Consider the following 19,499-nt stretch of genomic DNA (forward strand, 5'->3'; position numbering starts at 1 on the left):
TGGCTTTCCTTGAGGCTAGAGTACAGCAGATGGAAGAGACAACACAGAATAGTGGGAAAGACTGCTGGGTGTGGGGTGGCAATCTGGGGGTAGTCTGCTGGTGTGTGCACACAGTACAGAGCATGCTCCATTCTAGGAAGCCCCCAAGACCGCTGCCTGAGCTTTGGTGTTTGCATTTATTTCTTTAGTGTGATGTGCATGTGTGGGTGTGCACACATCCTAGCATATGTGCAGAGGACAGAGGACAACTTGCAGGCGACTGTTCTCTCCTTCTACCACCTAGGTTCCAGGGATTGAATTTAGATCACCAGGCTTGGTGTTAAGTCCTCTTACCTGGCTATTCCTTGGGCCTTGATTTTTTTTTTTTAAGGCCTCTTTTTAAATTTTTAAAAAAATTTTTCTGAGGCATTGACTATTGAACTAGAGATTCATATATGTTAGACAAGTGCTTTACCACCAAATTATGTTCCCCACTCTTCATTACTTTTGTTTATTTCTTAAATCTATCTGCTTATTGTATGTGTATAGAAGTTTTTTGTCTGCGTGTGTGTCTTGAGTACCACATGTGTGCGTGGTCTCTGCGGAGGCCAGAGGATAAGCCTCGGATCCTCTGGAACCGGAGTTACAGGTGATTGTGAGCTGCCATATGTGGGTCCTGAAAATTGAACCTAGGTCCTAAAAATTGAACAGCCAGGACTCTTCACCATGAAGTCATCGCTCCAACCCCTAATACCTCCATTGTTAAGTGAATCTAAGTCACTCTGCCCGGCATTCAGCTTGCATTTTGGCGGCAGCCTCTGATGAAGTGGTCTAGGTGGGTGCTACCATGCCAGCTCTTAAAGGACACATAGGTTTTATACAACCTCTCTCTGTGGATTGTGTCATTCTAGAGGCTCACATGGCACCTCCACACATCCAGGGAGATAGTTTTGGCATGGTCCCTTCTGCTGTGCCAAGTGAGAAGGTGGGGGAGGGGGCGGGAATGGTGGGTGGGTGGGGGGGTGAACGGTGGTCCACAGAAGCTATAGGCTTTGTTCTAAGTTCAGGGGCAGCAGGGCCATTTGCTGTTGTTAACTGGGCCATTTATTTTCCAGTGTGCAAGACCTTGCTGGACCCCATGACCCCATGCACACTGTTAGGATTGGGGGGATGGCAGGGAGACACCGACACTCCAGCATTGCTACTAGTCCTTGAGTCTGCCTAGCCAGGCCAGGTGGCTCCCATCCCCCACCCTGGATCCAGGAGAAGCCAGCTGCCCACATGTGTTCACAGTTCAGTCTGTTTGGGTGTCTCACGGGGCTTTATTCCGAATGTCCTGTCCTCTTCCCTGGCTCTAAGCACTGGTTCTTCTCGTTCTCCAGGGGGAATGTGGAGGTCTGTGCTGGGCTTCCTGAACTCATTTCCCACTTGGATGTGCTGGGTGAGGCTGAACCTGTCCCCACCTCCCCGTCTATCTTTTCTTTGGAGAGGCTACCTGGGAGGTTTGGCCCCTGGGTAAGGGGCAGTAGAAGGGACAGGGTGTTTATCAGTTTTTTATTTTTTTGAGGCCTGCAGGACGACTGCTTCATAAATTTCTCATAATCCCCTCAGTAGCCCTGTGAAGTTGGCACCTACCTGTGTGCCCTGCTAATGGGCGGTGAGGAGCAGCCTATTGTCCAAGGTCACAGGGGCTAGATGCTGTGGGGCCTGCTAGTGTCTCTCCTGGGCTGCCTTCTACACACCTGGTGAGTCCCAGTGCCAACCCAATTTCAACCCCAGGACGTGGTTTGGACAGTTAGGAGACTGTAAAAATTCTGGACTCTGGGGTGATGACACTGTGTCCCCCCGAGGAAGGTGGTTAGTGTCATTCCTTCCCTGCTTCTGGGCTGGGTCCCCTTTTGGGGCCCCATTTGGGAAGAAGCAGTTGGGACAGGTTAGAGAAGGGAAGGCTAACCACGGTGTCCAGCCGTGACAGCCTAGAGGTTGCTGGACCAGGATGTGCTTGCTTCATGGTGTTTTGAGAGCCTGGCAACACCCAAGGCTAGCCCTTCTGTTCTCTGAGGTGGGAATTTTAGTGTTCTCAAGGATTTAGGGGAGGACTCCTCCCTTCTCCTGTGGCTTTCCCCATCCCACTCCTCCAGGCTTTGGGAATTCTAGGTCATCAGGGATCTTGGATGTGATTGGTGTGTGTGTGTGTGTGTGTGTGTGTGTGTGTGTGTGTGTGTGTGTGTATGTGAATACAAAGTAGGGCGTCTGCTTGAACAGCCCTCTGGGCCTGGGCCTGGCCTGTAAGCCTGCATCATGTTTCCTGCCACTATCCCCCCAACCCCCGCCATCCCATGGGTGTATGCCCCTATACGGAGGCTGCTGTGTCAGGTAACTCTTAAGTCTTTGTCTCCCTGACCTTCCTCCCTATCCCCCAAAAGCTTGGAGCCCTGGGTACACTCCTATACCAGGACACTGAACCCCTCTACATTCTCTGCCCCCGCCCCCTTCTTGCTTGGCTTCCTGGAACCCAGGCACCCTGGAGGTTTCTGGACCATATCGAGTTGCCTGGGTGGGTAGATGTTTCCTTTTTTTTTTTTGGCCATGAGTCCGGGAGTTTCTAAAGAGACTGGTGACTGAGCTGGGGCTAGTCATGGGAGGAGTCGGACCACCAGCTGGTGTCTCCCTGGATCATACTGTGTCCCCAGTCCTTCCCCTGAGAGCCCTGGGACCTGGCTGCCCCTCCTGGGTGGGGATCAGCTTGGGCGGCATTTCCTGCCTCCCTCCCTTTCCTTTTTCACTGGACTCCCCGAGGATGCCTCTTGGGGGGACAGGGGCCCACTCCAATCTTCTCACTGGTAAGCTGTGGCTGACTTGGCCTGGCATAGCCACAGTCCCGCTGAACTAGGGCCCAGCATTGGCTGGGCTACACTTCTGCTCCCCACTCCAAGAGCCCACCTCCTGGCGGGACAGCTGGGCTCCAGCTGGGCACACCTCCTGGTCTGAGCCAACCCGCTGCTCCCTATGAACCGAAGGGTGGGCTCTAGGAGAGACTAAAAAGACGGGGAACAGAGCCTCCAAGGCCAAGGGGTGGGATAAAGGGAAGGACCAACCTAGGGAGGAGTCCGAATGGACAACCCTCCCCCCTCACCTCCCGCCCCTGCCCTGCAGTTAATTCTGAGGCGATTTTTGACAACCCTCAAGTCTTCTTGCAGCCGTTCAGCCACTCTGCCTGGCCCCCCAAGGCCTACTGCACACATGGTTTTGCTTTTCCAGGCATCCTCCCCTGGTTCCCTCCCCCTGGGTGCCTTCACGAGCTCTTCGGCCCCTTCCCCCAGCCCTCCTGGGCCCCCTCCTTCCTCCTTGACCCACTTTAGTCCCCTGTTGCTGGGGGAGGGGAATGCGCAGCCGGCGGCTCTGATCCTGGCTGCCTCCCCCAGCATCCCTTGGGGCGGGCTCTGGATGGAGCCAGCAGGCTGAGCCGGCCTGGCCCCAGGGACTGGCACACCGCGAGCTCCGTGTGGCAGTCTCCCTGCCCCCCTCCTTGGACAGACAGTTCTGGACAGCTGCCCCTGCCCGGGCCCCTAGGAGGCCCTGCCAGGACACGGCTCTGGTTTCCCCCAGCCCCAGGGAGCAATGGCTGCAGAGATCCCTCCCACCTCTGTCTCCTTGCAGAGCACTTCCGGGAGGAGCCGTAGGGCAAGGGCAATACCAACTGAGTTTCCACCCATCATTCTCCTCCATCTCTGTTGGAGAAGCTGGAGCTGGGGTTTTCTTATATGTGCTCTTAACCTGTGTGACCTGGGGAACTCTGTCAGCGCCCCCTCTTGGGCCTCTTCTGTATAGTGAGGGAGTCAGACTACATAGCTAACCTTGACTGAACAGAATCAAGTCCCAAAGACTGCACACTACCATGCGCTTAGGTCTCAGTGTCCTGTCACAGCATCTGAACCATAATTTCTTACTCTTGTTTTAAAAGGGAGGTCATCCTGCAGGGGGTCTGTGCCCCTACACCTGGACTGATACCTTGCCTCGTCCTCTCACATTCCATGGTCCACCCTGACATCTGGGCTGTAGATTCCTCAGCTGCAGTGGCACAGCTCTCTACCTGCGGCTTCCTGCACCTTGGGACCCTTCCTAATGCATTGACTGAGTGTCCCTTTTTGCTCTGTGGTAGGTGGTAGGAAGGCCAAGTACTGGCCTGCCAGGTCTGGGGCTGGTGTATTGAAATCTTTTCTTGAGGTCGGCCAGCTGACCCCAGCCAACACAACCTGGGGATGTAGCCGACCCCAGCTGGGGTCTGCTTTCAATACCAGCCCAGGCTGGGTAGGAGCAGCCAGGAATTTCCTGTGCCCTGCCCATGAGCCTCTTGCACATTGTCCCTTCCACCTTTCCTGCCTGCCACCCCACTCATATACAAGCGTGAATAGGTGGGAGGGCCTGAGGGGTTGTTAAAATTTGTGAGGGTGCCCCCTCCCCCCCAGATCTGCCCTGTTTTCTTTTTCTTTTTCTTTTTTTCCCCCTTTCCTGGAGCTTTGACATCTTCCTTCCTCTGGGAACCTTTTCATTTTGCCGGCATTGTCTTGCAGCATAAAGCAGGGCTGGGAGGTGGGAGGGGGCCCTGGGAATGAATGAAGTCAGGCCATCTTTTCTTATTTGCCTAATTTCCTCACTCAAATGTGTCTTGTGATTAAACATTTTCTTAGCATGCTTGGTCAGGGCCAGGCTGGGGTTCTTTTCATAAACATTGGCAAGTGAGTTTAAGAGCCCTGTTTGTATTAGCTGGAGGTTTCATTTGCATAGTGATTGTTCTTATGAAACAGAATAATCACTTGCAGTTTATGAAACTGTATAAATACCTGGGTCTGCCGTCTTTAGTGCATGCATGGGCCTTTCTTCCCACATGTAAATGTATCCCTGTTTGGGGGATGAAGTTCAGACTCCTGGGGGGAAAAAAAGCTCTGTAGTGCTTTGGGTTTCTCAGAGGAACCCAGGGTTGTTTCCCTGGCTGGAGTGTTGTGGGTGTTGCTGATGGGCAGAGCTTGTGACTATGACACCCCAGTGCAACAAAACCAGGGGGCAGGTGCACATCTGAGCCCCCTTTTCTGACTTTTGCTTAGGGGTTTTTTGTTTTTGTTTTAATTTTGGTTTTTGGAGACAGGGTTGCTCTGTGTAGCTCTGGCTGTCCTTGAAACTCTAGATCTGGCTGGCCTTGAACTCACAGAGATTCACCTACCTGCCTCTGTCTCCAGAGTACACAGAGTGACAGTGTGCACTGCCACTGCCCAGCTTTAGAGTCTTTGAAATGACCTCACTGTATAACCAGGCTGTACTCGAACTTGTGATCTATATCCTCAGCCTCTTGAGTACTTGGAGTATGTATGGGCTTGCACTATCATCAAACCCTGCCTTCCCATCTCTTAGATAAAGGCTACAGACTGGAGGCCTGAGGATGAGTGTTGCTTATGGGTTTTTGGTTTTTGAGACAATTTCTCTGTGTAGCTTTGACTATCCTGGACTCGCTTTGTAGCTAGGCTTGCCTTGAACTTACAGAGATCCACCTGCCTTTGCCTCCCAAGCGCTGGGGATTAAAGGCTTGCGCTACCACTGCCCGCCTTGTTTTTGGTTTTGAGACAGGCAGGTGCAGGTGTTACTGGTGCACATCAACCATCCTGCTCACAGATGCTATGATAGGCTGCACTGTCTTTCTTTTCTCTCTCTCTCTTTTTAAAAGGGTTTACTTATTTACTTTATCTATATGAGTGCTGTTTTCATGCACACCAGAAGAGGGAATCAGATTCCATTACAGATGGTTTTTTGAGCCACCATGTGGTTGCTGGGAATTGAACTCAGGACCTCTGAAAGAGCAGTCAGTGCTAAGCCATCTCTCCAGCCCCACTTTTCCTCTTTTTTTTTTTTTTTTTAAATTTTAAGCCACGTGCAGTGATGCATGCCTGTAATCCCAGCACTTGGGGAGACAGAGGCAGGAGGATCTCTGTGAGTTCGAGGCCAGCCTGATTTCTGTGAGTTTGAGGCCAGAGTGGTCTATAAAATGAGTCCAGGACAGCCAAGGCTACACAGAGAAACCCTGTCTCGAAAAAAAATTTTCTTTTATGTGTGTGAATATTTTGCCCACATGTATGTATATGTATCATGTGTGTGTCTGGTGCCCACAGAATCCAGAAGAGGGTGTTGGGTCCCCCTGGCACTGGAGTGATGGATGACTGTGAGCTACCACACGGGCTTGAATGCCATCCTCTAGAACAGGTTCTCCAAACCACCGAGCCATTTTTCTAGCTCGTGCAGTGTCTTTGAAGGGGGAAAAACAATGTGGGAAAAGCTGGAAATATCACAGCAAAACTCATATTCTGGCTTCCTTTTCTAGTACTGTAGATGGACCTGGGACCAAGGCCCACTTTCCTGCTTGCTAAGAGTCCTGAGGCTTCTAGGGGAGCCATACCTACCAAAGTCTCCTGTCTAAGCAACTGATTTTTTTCTCTGTGGAAGTTTCCTGTGGAGCTTGTTTTTTTTTTTAAACCCCTTTAAAACACACACACACACACACACACACACACACACACACACACACACACACTCACACATCTCTCTATCCATCTTACTGTCCATCCATCATCTCTCTATCTCTCTATCTATCTTTCTATCTATCTATCTATCTTTCTATCTATCCATCCATCCATCCATCTATTGTGTGTGTGTGTGTGCACACATGCCTGCACATTCCACAGTGAGCCTATGGAGAGCAGAGGACATCTGTTGGCATCTGTTCTCTCTTTCCACTACATGGGCTCCTGAGGTTGAACTCAGGTCAACAGGTATGGTGGCAAGCACCCTTGACCACTGAGTCATCTCCCTGGCCCAGAGCATCTGCTCTCCTGGCTGCGTTCTTTGTGGTCCTTCAGACTCATGTCCGTTTGGCACTGCCCTTGTGACTATGAGTTCAGGGAAGAAAGGAGGTCCGGAGAAAAAGGCACTTCGAGAGGTTATATCTTTATTCCCAGTGGTTTCCCTTTTCTAGAACATTCTTGGCTTTTTCCTTCGTGGCTTATTTTAGATCATTTTGTAGTCTCAGTCTGTGCTCTGGACTCAGACAGCATAATCTGGATGGGTCAGCTGACTTAGCTGGGATGACTTTTTTTTTTTTTTTAAAGCTGATTCTAAAGCAACTGGAAATCTGCTTGTATTGAGTGGACCGAGAATAGTACCATCCCGTTAAGAAATGGCTTGACAAGGATGGTAGCTGGAGGAGCAGGACCTAGCCCACATCCCCATGGTTCAGCTTTGGCACCCAGAGTCCTTGGATCTTCGCTAATTTGGGGGAGCCTCCATTTTAACAGAAGGAAGCAGCGAAGTCAGATCTGCTGGCTACCTTGCACCTCCTGATGCCTGGATGGGCTGTGGTGTCCCCTAGGGAAGCAGCCTCTGCCGTCTCCAGTGAACCTTGGTATTCGCTGTGGACAGCCTGGCTGGAAATGTGCCTCGTCTGTGTTCTGTGCTCTTCATACGGTGGTCGCCTGTTATCTTCCCGATAGCCTGAAGTGGTATTCTCCTGATTTTATGGATATCTGCCTGAGGTCATGTAACTGGTAAATGGACAGAAGTGAAAGGATTTGAACCTAGGTGTCTTGGCTTTGGAGCCGGCCCTCTCAACCCTTATTCCGTGTTTTCAGTTTCTCCAGCTGCCAGTAATGTTAAATAAGAAACTAACAGAGGAGGCTTCCATTAGGAGCTCCCTCTCACCTCTCTTGTCGGACGGGAGCCTGGAGTTGAACGCTTTCTCAGGTGTTAGGCCATCCTCTTGATGACCTGTACTTTGCTCTGGGTAAGGTTTCTTCTGCCATCAAAGACCCCCCCACCCCCCCACCCCCACCCCCCACCCCCGCCCCCGACCGAAGTACAGAGAGGGGACGGAGCAAGCTGCTGGAAGAACTGGCTGGCTGACAGGGGTGGTACCATTCGGAGAGAGGGTCAGCAAGACCAGTAACAGCCCAAGCACAGGGGGTTGTTGGATGTAATGGGAGGAGAGAGCTTGAGGAATGTAGCTGTGGAGCACTGCTTACTTCTGCCAGCCTAGACCCTGGTATTTTTCATGGTTCTCCTTTGTTCTGGTCAACATATTGGCGCTTGTTCTCAGATTTTTGTCTCCTTGTGGAAATGTCTGTTGTTGTACCAGAGACCACACCCCAGGTGTTTGTGTCCAAAGGTGTGTCTGGGGGGAGGTGTGAGGGTTTCTTCTTCCAATGACCCCCACAGTCCCTCCTTTGTGTCTTGTTGGTGAGAATGCCATCCCATGAATATCCAGTCCAGCCACAGGCCAAGTAATGGAGCATCACTCTTTGGAGCTAGTGGCCTCTGAGGACATCCAGATAAAAATCTTTGTTGGATCAGCAAGAGACAAGGAGGTGGGGAGGCTGTGGATGAGAAGGCTCCAGAAAGGACTGCAAATTCTTCTGCCTTTTTACCTGCAAGGTTCTGGAACACCATCTCAGTGTCCCGAGCTCTGCTCCACCCCGAAACAAACCCTTTTCTCTGTGCATCTTTCTCAACAGGAACACACTTTCTTTCCTAGACTCCAGACCCCTCACAGCCTTTGGAGTCCCAGCCTTTCTGCTCAGGTGCTTGTGGTGGAAGAACCACTTCTCTCTCTCTCTCTCTCTCTCTCTCTCTCTCTCTCTCTCTCTCTCTCTCTTTCTCCCTCCCTCCTTAATGCCAGATGAGCTATTCTCAGCAGAATTGATTTGTTTTACTTGCTTGTAGTTCCTTCCTTGATGGACTTTTAGCTCCATCTGGACCGAGTCCCTGGGCTTCAGGAGGATGCTCAGAGGGGAGGAGGAAGAACTCAGAAGTGCCTGGCATGCCCTGGCATTTTCAGATCTTCCCTGAGTGGAGGACCCTGGGTTTACCAGGCTCTTCTTCTCTGTGACCTGCCTTATCTGCTTGGTCCCAATCTCTTAGGGCACCAGTCTTTTGTTCTTTGTTCTATGAGGAAGAGGGACCCCCAGGAGACTCTGGACCCAATCACTCTTTATAGTGGCATAATTATGGCAGGGCCAGGACCAGTGCGGGGGTGGGGATGGGGGGATTGGTGTGTGTGTGTGTGTGTGTGTGTGTGTGTGTGTGTGTGTGTCTGCCCTGCCTCAGGGCACTCGATGGCAGGTCTGGGGATGTTTGGTTGGCAGGACTGTGGCTGAAGCCCGCAGACAGCGCAGATGCATTGGCCTCCAGGGTCTCACCTTTGCCCACATTGGCTGGGTCACTTTGTCCCAGGACAGCTATTTCCCATTGTTGGGGACTTAGTGTCATCAGCCCTCCCTGTCCCAGGAAAGCAACAGTGTGGGCTGCTGTTGAGTAGGCGGGCTGGCCCAGCACAGACAGCACAGAGGTGATGAGAACAACTGAGCCCTCTTTGTCCAAGGCAAGTCGTCTGGTAGATGTCAGGAATCCCTAGCGGGGAACTAGCAGACTGCTCACCATAGGAAGCTGAGTGGATTTGGGCACACCCACAGGATGTGGATGCAAACCACCTTTTTGGAACTTGGGAGGGGAGGAAGAGATGGCAAGCCTAGACCCTAGGAGAGTGAGTGGAACACAGGTGGACGGCAGGGAGGAGTCCAGGCCAGCAGAGGAAGCCCAGAAGGGAAGGGCCATGAAGGCAGCAGTCTTGTCACCAAGCCCTGGCCATTTGGGTCCTCAGGCTGCTCAGCTTAGCAAGTGGGGTTCTCCCTGAGTGTAGGAAAGGGCTCCCCTGGTCTCCAGGCCTCCTCTCCTCCATGGCTGTCTGGGGCAAGATTGGGGCCTTTTTGAGTATGCGCAGGGCCATTCCAGCAGCCCAGTGCCTGCCTACCAAGGGCCTTTTTTGGAATGTGTTGGCTGCAGTGTTAGCATAATGAGCGAGAGGCTTGGTTGTGGGGGCTTCAGGCTCTGTCCCCCAAGGTGGAATTGTTGGAGCTGGCAGGGCCTTCCAGGGCCTTGCCTATGTCGCCTTTCTTTTCAGTGGGAAGTGTCGGTGTGAGTAATTACATATATTTTTCACAAACTCGAACCATGCCTTATTTAAACTTTTATAAACATGTGTGTGTAATTCTAATTAACTAGTCACATAAAGCCATCAGAAGGTTAGGTGGGAGAAATGCTCATTTGCCAGACTGGTGCCTAAAAAGCCAAGGAAAATATTTTGTTCTCGCAAACAAATGGTCTATTCATATAGGTGGTTACCGCGACCAACAGTAGGTATTTGAGGACAAGTCGGGTTCTGAGCAGCAATGGCTGAGCCTCATGTGAGGGGGTCCCATGGGGGTGTGTTTTGAGTGAGCTTTGGGGAGAGTTGTCCATGAGGCTCACCCGTCTCTGTCCATGGATTTCTTGTAGTGGTTGAGGCTAAGACCTTCTGGAGAAATGTAGAATGTAGGTTCTTGGGGCTGGGCTGGTGAAAGGGAGGTCAAATTTAAAGTTGACTTCTGTCTGTCAAGTACCAGGTGAATGAGTTTCTTTTTTTTGTTTGTTTGTTTGATTTTTGTTTTTGTTTTTTTGAGACAGGGTTTCTCTGTTTAGCCTTGACTTAGCCTGGACTCGATTTTGTAGACCAGGCTGGCCTCGAACTCACAGCGATCCACCTCTGCCTCCCGAGTGCTGGGATTAAAGGTGTGCACTACTCCACCCTGCCCCATGAAAGACATCACACGGTCCTGGGACCACAGCAGCCCTGGTTGTCGGGGTAGGGGTGGGGTGTAAATAGGCAGGATAAGGGGTGCTAAGCACAGGGTGTTATGACAGAGAGACTGTAAGGAGTGATAAGAGGAGTGGCTGGAAAGCGGAAAGAGCTGCTTGCCCCTCCCCTTAGTGAAAAAGACTTTAAAAAGATGGTGTGGAACTGGGCACAGTGGCACATACTTAAAGTTCCAGCTTCTTGGAGAGCTGAGGCAGGAGGGTAGTTTGAGTGCAGGGAGTCTATGATCAGCCTGGGCAACATAGTGATACCATCTCTCTAAAGGGAAAAAAAGAAGTTGCCATACTTACTCAGTTGCAGATGGGAACAGATATAAACAAAAACAAAACCACCTCTCTTCTTTGGGAAGAAGAATACTGTTATCCTTGGGGCCCTCCTATTGGATCTCTTCATTTATCATCATCCTCATTTTCCTAATTTTCTTTTCCTAATTTTTTTCCCCAAAGATCTTAGAAGAGCAGAACATGACGGAACAGATTCCAGCACGGGGGTGGGGGTGGGGGAGTTGAGGGATACTGAGCCAGGAGGATGGAGAGCTTAAGGCCAGCCTGGGCTATACAGTGAAACTCTTAACAAGAAGCAAGCAAGCAAACAAACAAATGCCCACAGGTCCTAGAGAAGTCCATCCAGCCTTCTGCTGCAAAGTCCCAGGTGTCTAACTCTTCGGTGGAGACCAAAGAGGATTTGGTGTGCTCTGAAAATACTTGAGATTGGAGTCTGGGTACCTTTGGTAGGCTTTTTGCTGCTAAAGCAGCTGTGGGAAGGCAAGTGCGGCAGGCTTGTAGAGGTAGCATTCAGTGGTGATCCGTGGAGATCTCCTACGTCCCAGGGCCTGTACCTAGGCACTCTAGCTGTGCCAACCCACTGAGGCAACGTGGCTCCTATCATTAGTATAGACAAGAAGCTGAGCACTGGGGAGGATAATGTCCTCTGCTGAATCAAACAGATTATTGGGGACCACGGACATTAGGACGTGAACGTTTCAGTCCCACTGCTGGGCAGGATGTTACCATTCTGTTAGGATGTGGAGCCTGGAACAGTTTCTTACTCCGGAGCAATTCTTGGGTAGCCTGTGCTGCTGTATCTCCGAGGGCCATTTGGGGAGTTTGCCCTGCTGTACGCTTTCAGCAAAGCCATCTTGAAAGGTTTATCTGGGTCCTCCAGGCTGGACCAGAGAAGGATGTGACAATAAACAGGGACCCTGGCATGGGACAGACCCTTTTAAGGAGCAGTGGGTTGGTTTTGTTTTTGTTTTTTTTTTTCCTTTCCCTTTCTTCTTTTGGTAAGTTCCTGTGAAAACCTGAGAGCCAATAGGAAAATGCCACCCAGAACCACCTGCGTGTTATTGCAGGGCTGGTGAGATCGGGTCTGGAGGTGAGGGTCTGTGCCACGCTGCTTCATTCATTCCCTCCCTCACTCATTCATACTGAGGTGTGAATTTCCAGCAAGGAGAGTCCCTTGGTCTCCAGTTTCCGGAGGCGCCCTGTACAGTCTAGATTCCAATTAGCTTAATTGCTTCATATTAGACTTCTTAGAAATGATTTTTTTTTCCTGCTGATGGCTGAGGTTCCAGGAATGCCTCCCTCTTCCTTCCTGAATCTTCCTATCCCTGTGTCTTTCAACTCGACTTCTCCGGTTCTAGCCTGTACCTCAGTTTCCCCAATCCTGGTGCTGTTAGATCCATTTACCTCCGAGTGACCAAAGTAGGGGAAATAGCTTTACGATTTATATTAATCTTATAGAGTGTATGTGCGAAAGGAAGGACACACGTGTTTTGAAAGAGAGAATTCCTTTCTAGGGTGTGTTTCGGCAAAGGAACTGGACACGAAATACACCCTGGGTTCTGACCCTGTTCCTTTTCCTTTTCTCATCAACACCAGGTTAAAAAAAAAGCCCCTTTCAACAACCTGAGGAAACAGTTACATCCTGATTGACACACAGGATGTTGGAGCAGCATTCTTGCTGTTAAGTGATCAGAATTTCAGCCAAGGGAGTATAATGAAATCCACATAAAAATTTATTTACCTAATGAAAATCCTAGAGTAATGCATAAGTGGTTCTCTGATAATAAAATGCAAATCTCAAACTATAACCAGGAGGACAATAATCTTCATTAAACGTATTGTCTAGAGGAAGCCCACGACATCCACTTAACGGTGATTTGATTTGTTTAGTAATTTCCAAGTAATATTTAAACTTTATTTCGAGCCTTAAGACCCGTCCAGGAGTTTCTTTCCTGTCGTCGAGGAGGGTAGCTGTATTTGGGCTGGGGGCCCACCTGGCGATCCCGGGGGCCGCCTCTGTTATGGGGTACCCTGAACTAAGACCTTGACCAGGCATCTTGACATCTGGTTTGGGAGATGAGATCCCAGAAGAGAAAGCAAAAGGGTCTGGTTTCCTCTCTGGGGGGGGGGGGGGGGCGGGGATAACCTAGCAAAGCTCTGAAGGGATTGAGGATGGGAGTCCTGGAATACCTCCAGAAGGGAAGCGCCTTGCCCTGGTTTCCGCCTGGCCTGGGTGGAGCCCAGGCCTCCAGCATTCAGCCCTCTGCTCCTGCTTTCCCTGCAGCGCTGTGCAGAATCTGCCATCCTCACAGCCCGTGAGCTGCCGGCCTTTACTCTGCATGGCGTGCCTGGAAGCTGGAAGAACTGTGGACGTCTGGGTGCTAAACCTGGCCCTGCGGCCACTTGTTAGCAGAGGAGAAGAGAGATGTGGGTGGTCCACCCCCCACCCCCACCCCACTCTGTGAGCCTCACTCTGACCTGTCATCCTCATTGCCCATCTCATGGAGAGGCTCCCAGGTAGCTTGTGCCTCAGTCATTTATGGTGTAGAAGTTTCTGAGTACAATACAGAGAAGAATTTGAACCTGAGATTTTCTTTTCTTTTCTTTCTTTCTTTCTTTTTTTCTTTTTTTTTTCTTTTTGTCCAGGTTTGAAACTGACGAATCTCAGGCCTGGGTGAGCAAAATTTGCCCTTTTAATTTTAATTTTATTTTGTTTTTAGTCTCGAGGAGTGAGCCTCCTGTTTGCCAGACAAATGTTCTGTCATGGAGGTACATCCTCTGCCATTTAGCCTTATTAATTTTTGGGAAAGGGTCTTACTAATTTGCCAGGCTGGCCTTGAACTTGTGATCTTCTTGCCTCAGCCTCCAGGCCTAGTGAGCCTTTTGGATGTTTTCATATTTCTGCATTCATAAAGTCTCCCATAGCAGGTGAAAGCTGCTGTATGTGCACTAACTGTGTGCGGGCGCCTACACGCACATTCCATGTGTTTGGATATACGTGAAACTTTCCTTCAAACACGAACAGCTTGCTGATTACCCTCCTCTCTGTTCTGACTGTCCCCTTTTCCTTTCTATCACAAACCACAGCCTCTCCACACATGACACAGAGATGTACTCTGACCCCCTTAATCCAATGGCTAAGCAGGGCTTGTTCCAGAACCTTCATTAAGAGGCTGGTCATGAGTGCCACCTCAGTTTCCTTGCCTGGAATTCAGGGTGAACCCCCATGCTCTGCTGTTTGTTGGAGATCAAACAAGATACTGTGTGTAAAGTAGTTAGCACAGCGTCTGGCCCTTTCTCAGTGAACGATGAGCAGGAGTGGCTTTGTTGCTGCGGAGAAAGGACTGTGCAGAACAGAGGCTGGTGAAATGGAGAAGGGACGCTCGTATCCGCTGGGGATGCCAGCGCCGGCAGACCGGCCAGCCACCGCGCCCGTGTTTCCATCTAAGGGCTGGCTCGGGTTACTCCTGGCCTGGTAGTAACTCTGTTCAGGGCTTGTGGCCGCTTAAGTTCAAGGTCGATCCCAGGATTCCTGTCCCCACATGGTCTTCTGTCTTGCCCAGAGTCATTAGTCACCAGGATGGCCTGATGAGAGAGTAGTGATGACTCAGGCCCCCTGGGCCACACCCAGAGCCAGGTCTTGCTGATGGAGGGTCCACAGTATCAGCCATTCAAACACATACAAAAAGCATTTCAGTCCTGGCTTCAGCTGACCCCTAGCCAGGCAAGTCATTTAACCAGGGTGAGCTTTGGTGTTTTGATCTGTTCAATGGATGTTTTAGGGCCTCTCTGTGAGATGGAGTGGGTTACCAGCTTACTGCAAGCAGCCCTGCTACTTCTCCCCAGAGAAGGTTCCTGGAGGAGGACGGAACTTATCCCGGGAAAGAAAAAGCCATGGATTTATGAGAAGTGAGCCGGCCTTAGGGCTGGGGCAAGGGAAGATGTAAAGTGCCGAAAAGCTCAATTCTCACCAAGGACACCTGGGGCTGACCCCCTGGGGCCTCACAATGGGATGTGCATTTTCAGGAAGAGGGATAAAGAAGCTGCTTCCCCCCATCACCCCCTTCCTATCTTCAAAATTTCCTGCAACTGCCCGAGGTGCAACCCCAGGGGTAGATCACTTACTTGCCTAGTACTGAAAACAATTATAATCTGAACTAGGATGGGTCGATTCCTGTGGGAGTGATGTAGGCAAATGAGCTGACCTTTCAGGTGCAACATGCCTGAAATCTCACAGCAACCTTAGGAGTTGGCAGCTGTCCTCAACACCGCAACCCGTCCCAAACACCCTGGAATGTGCTGCCATGGTTCCTATGGGGAGCCAGCCAACTGCTGGAGTGTCCCTTCTTGTCACCTCCTAGGTTCTGCAGCTCTGCCCTACAACAGAACAAGAGCCATGGAGATAACCAAGCCACTAGGGGAGGCAGTGGTCGGGGTGGTGATGGTGATGGTGGTATTTGGACAGACAAAACCAAGGAAACCTGGCCTGCATCCTCCCAAGGCCCCTTGTGGGGGTGCACTGCAAAACCTTTGGCCTCTGAGTGCACCCTCCAATGCGGCAGAAGGATGGGGGCGGGCATGGGGGTTTGCAGTAACTACCCCAGGCTTCTGACATCGCTGTGGCTTCCTTCCTTGGACCCATGAAAGGCCTGAGTGACAGCCGGACTAGTCCTTTACGCCTAGAACCAGACCAGGGGGTTGGAAGAGAGTGAGCTACAGGGCCAGAGGAGGGGGCTGCCAGCTGGCGACAAAGGCAGCTACAGAGAAACAAAGGAAGAGAGAGAAATCTCATGCTTCTTACCTGTGATTTAAAGAAAAAAGTGACCTGCTAGCCTAGGAAGGCTTTACGTGCAACTCCGAGTTCACGTGATTAAAACAAAACAAAACAAAGACAGAACCCAGGACCTTTGACAGCGCAGAGCTGCCCAGAAGCGCAGGTGAGACGTTGTCCTAGTGCTTCCCAGGCAGGAAGCGTCCCCACCCCATGCGTCCAGGCAGTTGGAATCAGGAGCTGGCATCTGCTGCCAAATTTGGGAGTAAACATTTTTCTTTCTGGATTTAAATAATTGCATTGCATCCTCAGCTCTGGGTCTCTTCTGAAGCCAGCCCCAAATGACACTTGGCAGGCTAACCATGCTCTCCCGCCCCGTGGGGCTTTCTCAGGGTATTCTCCTCAGTGTCTGAGTAGCTGGTTTCTAAACCAGTTCATTACCCCTCCCCCCACTCTCCCTCTCCCCTTCCCTCTGTTCAGGTCTCAAATTTTATTAAATTTAAATTTTATTCCATTTTTAGGCTATAAAATCTCCAAAAGTGGCCTTGAAAATGAACAGATTTTGGCATGCTGGAAATAGGTTACCTCCAATGCAAATAAAAGAGGCTAGCTTCCGAGGAGAACAAGGCTCCAAGGGTTGGGAAAATGTGTGGAGTGCTTAGAGACACGTAGCAGGAAAATGGTCAGAGACCAATTTAAAAGCAGATATACTTTAAATGAAACATTCTGTGGACATATGGAACCAATAGCTGTGCCAGAAGCTCAGTTTTGGGGATCAAGTCTTAAGAGCTAAACTTCAGTCTTACTACCCAAGGTGATTTTTAGCAGACAGATGAAAACTCCTTTTTGCATTCTGGTCTAAGGGGAATCTTAATACATTTTTAAATTATTTGGCATTTTGAATTAATTTTCTTAGAATGAAACGAGATTCTTAAATTGGGATCTTGTAGGGAAAAGACAGCCAGGTAATTAGCGAGCTGATCTTTTTTTCCTGACACATGGATGCAGAGGGGGGATGCTCTCCAACCAAGGTGCACACAAGTCTATTTTAGAGCAAACATTTCAAAGTAAGCAACACCATCTGCTCTTTAATTATTTCTCTTTATAAAAAAGCCGCTACATTTATTTGGGTTACTTAGTTGGAAAGAATCGTCTTCAAGACTCTCAGAGACCGAAACTGTCGAAGGCAGAGTGTCAGCTCTTGTTTGTTAGGTATCTAAGAACTCAAAATAGTAAAGGCATTTTAGAATCGATATTTCTTTCCAACACGAATCCTTCTTAGTTCAGCAGGGTGTGGTGACAGGGCCTTGGGGGACAGTCCTCAGCTGCTCATGTCTGGGGCAGGGACAGTTGGATTGAGCAGAGGGTTATGACAGGCAGTTAAGGTAAGGTTTTGTGTCAGGGGGTTTGATCTCTGAGAGTGAAGGTGCTGGAGAGTCTGATCCTGACCCATCTAGATTTCCACCCACCTATTATCCATCCATCTGTCCGTCCATCCATCCATCCATCCATCCATTCGTTTGTCCATCTGCCCCTCACGGTTTATTCATCAGTCTGTCTGTCCATCTGTCACTTCCATCTGTCTATCCATTCCATTTCCACCCACCTCTCCTTCCCTTCTCTCCATTCCTTCATCACCACTTCTTGAGAGCCCTCTGTGAGCTCAGCACAGTATTCGAAATACAGAAACTGGCGGAGGTGAGTCTGTGGCTGCCAACGATGTCCGCTCTAGGTCCAGACTGGTGTTATTCAGCAGGACTTCCACAGTGTGCAGATGTTTGCACGTATGATGCTCAGCATGGTGGACACTGGCTGCGTATGGCTGTCGTGACTAGTGACCAAGAACTACTTGTTTATTTAAACTGTTGTTTATTCACATGTATTATGTGTCTGCGTGAGGACAGGTGCCAAAGGGGGCGAGAGGAGGGGTCAGGTTCCTGGGAGGTGGAGTTGTTGGTTTTTAGCCACCATGTAAATGGAGTCTGAGATTCCATTAGTCCCCCAGGTGGCTTGTGTAGCCTTGTCTCTGAAAAGTAGCCTGTGGGTGTGATGCTGTGGTCCAGTTCGGTTACACCAGAGCGCACTGGAATAGCAGACTGGATTTCAAATGAACCTGAGAAAAGACGTGGTGGCGATGTGGCTGAGGAAGGAGTAAAGACGTGACAGTGGACTGGTGTGTGGGGTGGGACTGTGGGTGGTGCTGGCTGTACACAGCTTACCACACCCAGTGGCAAGAAAGGCTTGGCACCTTTAGTGGACTCAAAGGGCCACCATGCTGGAGTTAAGAGAACAGAGGCTTGTGAACTGATGAGACAGGCTGATAGAAGGCCTGGCATTGCTGCCTCTGTGGTTCTGGACCAGTGTTTTAACCTCTCTGGGCCTCATGCTCACTATTGATGAGTGGTAGATAAACTACACCTGGTTAGTACTTACCTGGTAGAGCCAGATGGCAGGTGGGTAGGTAAGGCTGCATGAAGCCCCTGATGCAGAGCCCGCGGGTTGGCTGGGATGAGTGAGCTAGTGGCTTTGTTTCCTACTGATCGCCCTTTTTTCTCCAATCCTACCTTCCGCTCTTATCCCCCAGGCTCTCAGCTCTGCTGAGGACTGTTTAGAGCAATTCTCCCCTCCTCCTCTTAATTGGGCTAATGTGTGTGCTGGTCCCCATTACTCTCTGTCCTGACCCCTGAACTCTGGTTTAGGAGACCCCACTGGTTCTCATCCTGCCTTGCATTTGCTTCCTGGGGAACCCTGCCTAGACCTGAGCGTCTGTAGTACCATGCAGGCTCCCCTTGGAGCCCTACTCTGGAAGCTGGGGACCAGTAAGAGCACAGACTTCTAGAGTCAGAAGCAACCAGATGCCTTTTGGGTAAGGCTCATAGTAATTTTTAGCAGCATCTTTTCTTTTTTGTCTAGACCTAAGATCAGCGTTTTAGGGAGAAGTGTCCAGGCAAACTTTCTCCCGCCTCCCCCTTCCCTCCCCAATTCAGGGACTCCTCAACTCCCATGTCAGGTGGCCGGAGCAGTGGCCAAGCCCCAGCCATTTGGCAGCAGAGAGCTTTGTCTCTGGAAGATGCCAGCCTTGCTCTGAGGTGGCAGATGTGGCGGACACTTCTCACTGGACGGACACCAAGAGTCTGACGCAATCAGGGCATGTTCTAAGGGGGTGTCGGCAGGCTCTTACCTAAGCTGCGTTCTTTGCTGGGCTCTTGCGGAGCCTTGGCCCCGTCTGTCCTGCACTGGATACCTGAGCGCAGGAATCATCCGGTATAGTTCAGTTAGTTCTATTATTATCATCATTATTATTTTGTCTCCTCTCCAGACAACGACATCCATAACTAAGTCTTGAAATCCTCTTTTTAGAAGAATGCCCAAGGAGAGCACGGCTTGTAGTAGTGGGGTCTGAGCCATCGGGCCAAGACACTGATTTATGGAGAAAGATACTTTCCAAGCACTTCTCATGCCATTTTGACTCACTGCCAGGAACTCATCCTTAGGCCCTGCACTGAATCCTGAATCCTGGACGGAGGCTGCTCACTGGTAACCCGAGATGCACACACAGTACTGGAGCTGGGAGCTGGCACACTCCTCCTCCTCCTCCTCCTCCTCCCTCTCTTCTTCTTCTTCCTCTTCTTCTTCCTGCTCTTCCTTTGGTGGCTGCTCGGGATTAAAATTGGTTTGGAATTAAGGTGGAACACTTACAAATTCAGTAAAGTTATGGCTGGAAAAATGGTGCAGT

At 50.4% G+C, this 19,499-nt stretch overlaps 1 protein-coding gene across 4 annotated transcripts in view; it reads left to right on the forward strand.

Moving 5' to 3' along the window:
• The window catches only part of ZNF423 (zinc finger protein 423), a 334,889-nt gene that overhangs the window by 45,285 nt on the left and 270,105 nt on the right, over positions 1–19,499 (forward strand). The window lies entirely within an intron of this gene.

The sequence above is a fragment of the Acomys minous genome (assembly GCF_964271855.1).
Source record: "Acomys minous genome assembly, chromosome: 14".
Lineage (NCBI taxonomy): Eukaryota > Metazoa > Chordata > Mammalia > Rodentia > Muridae > Acomys > Acomys minous.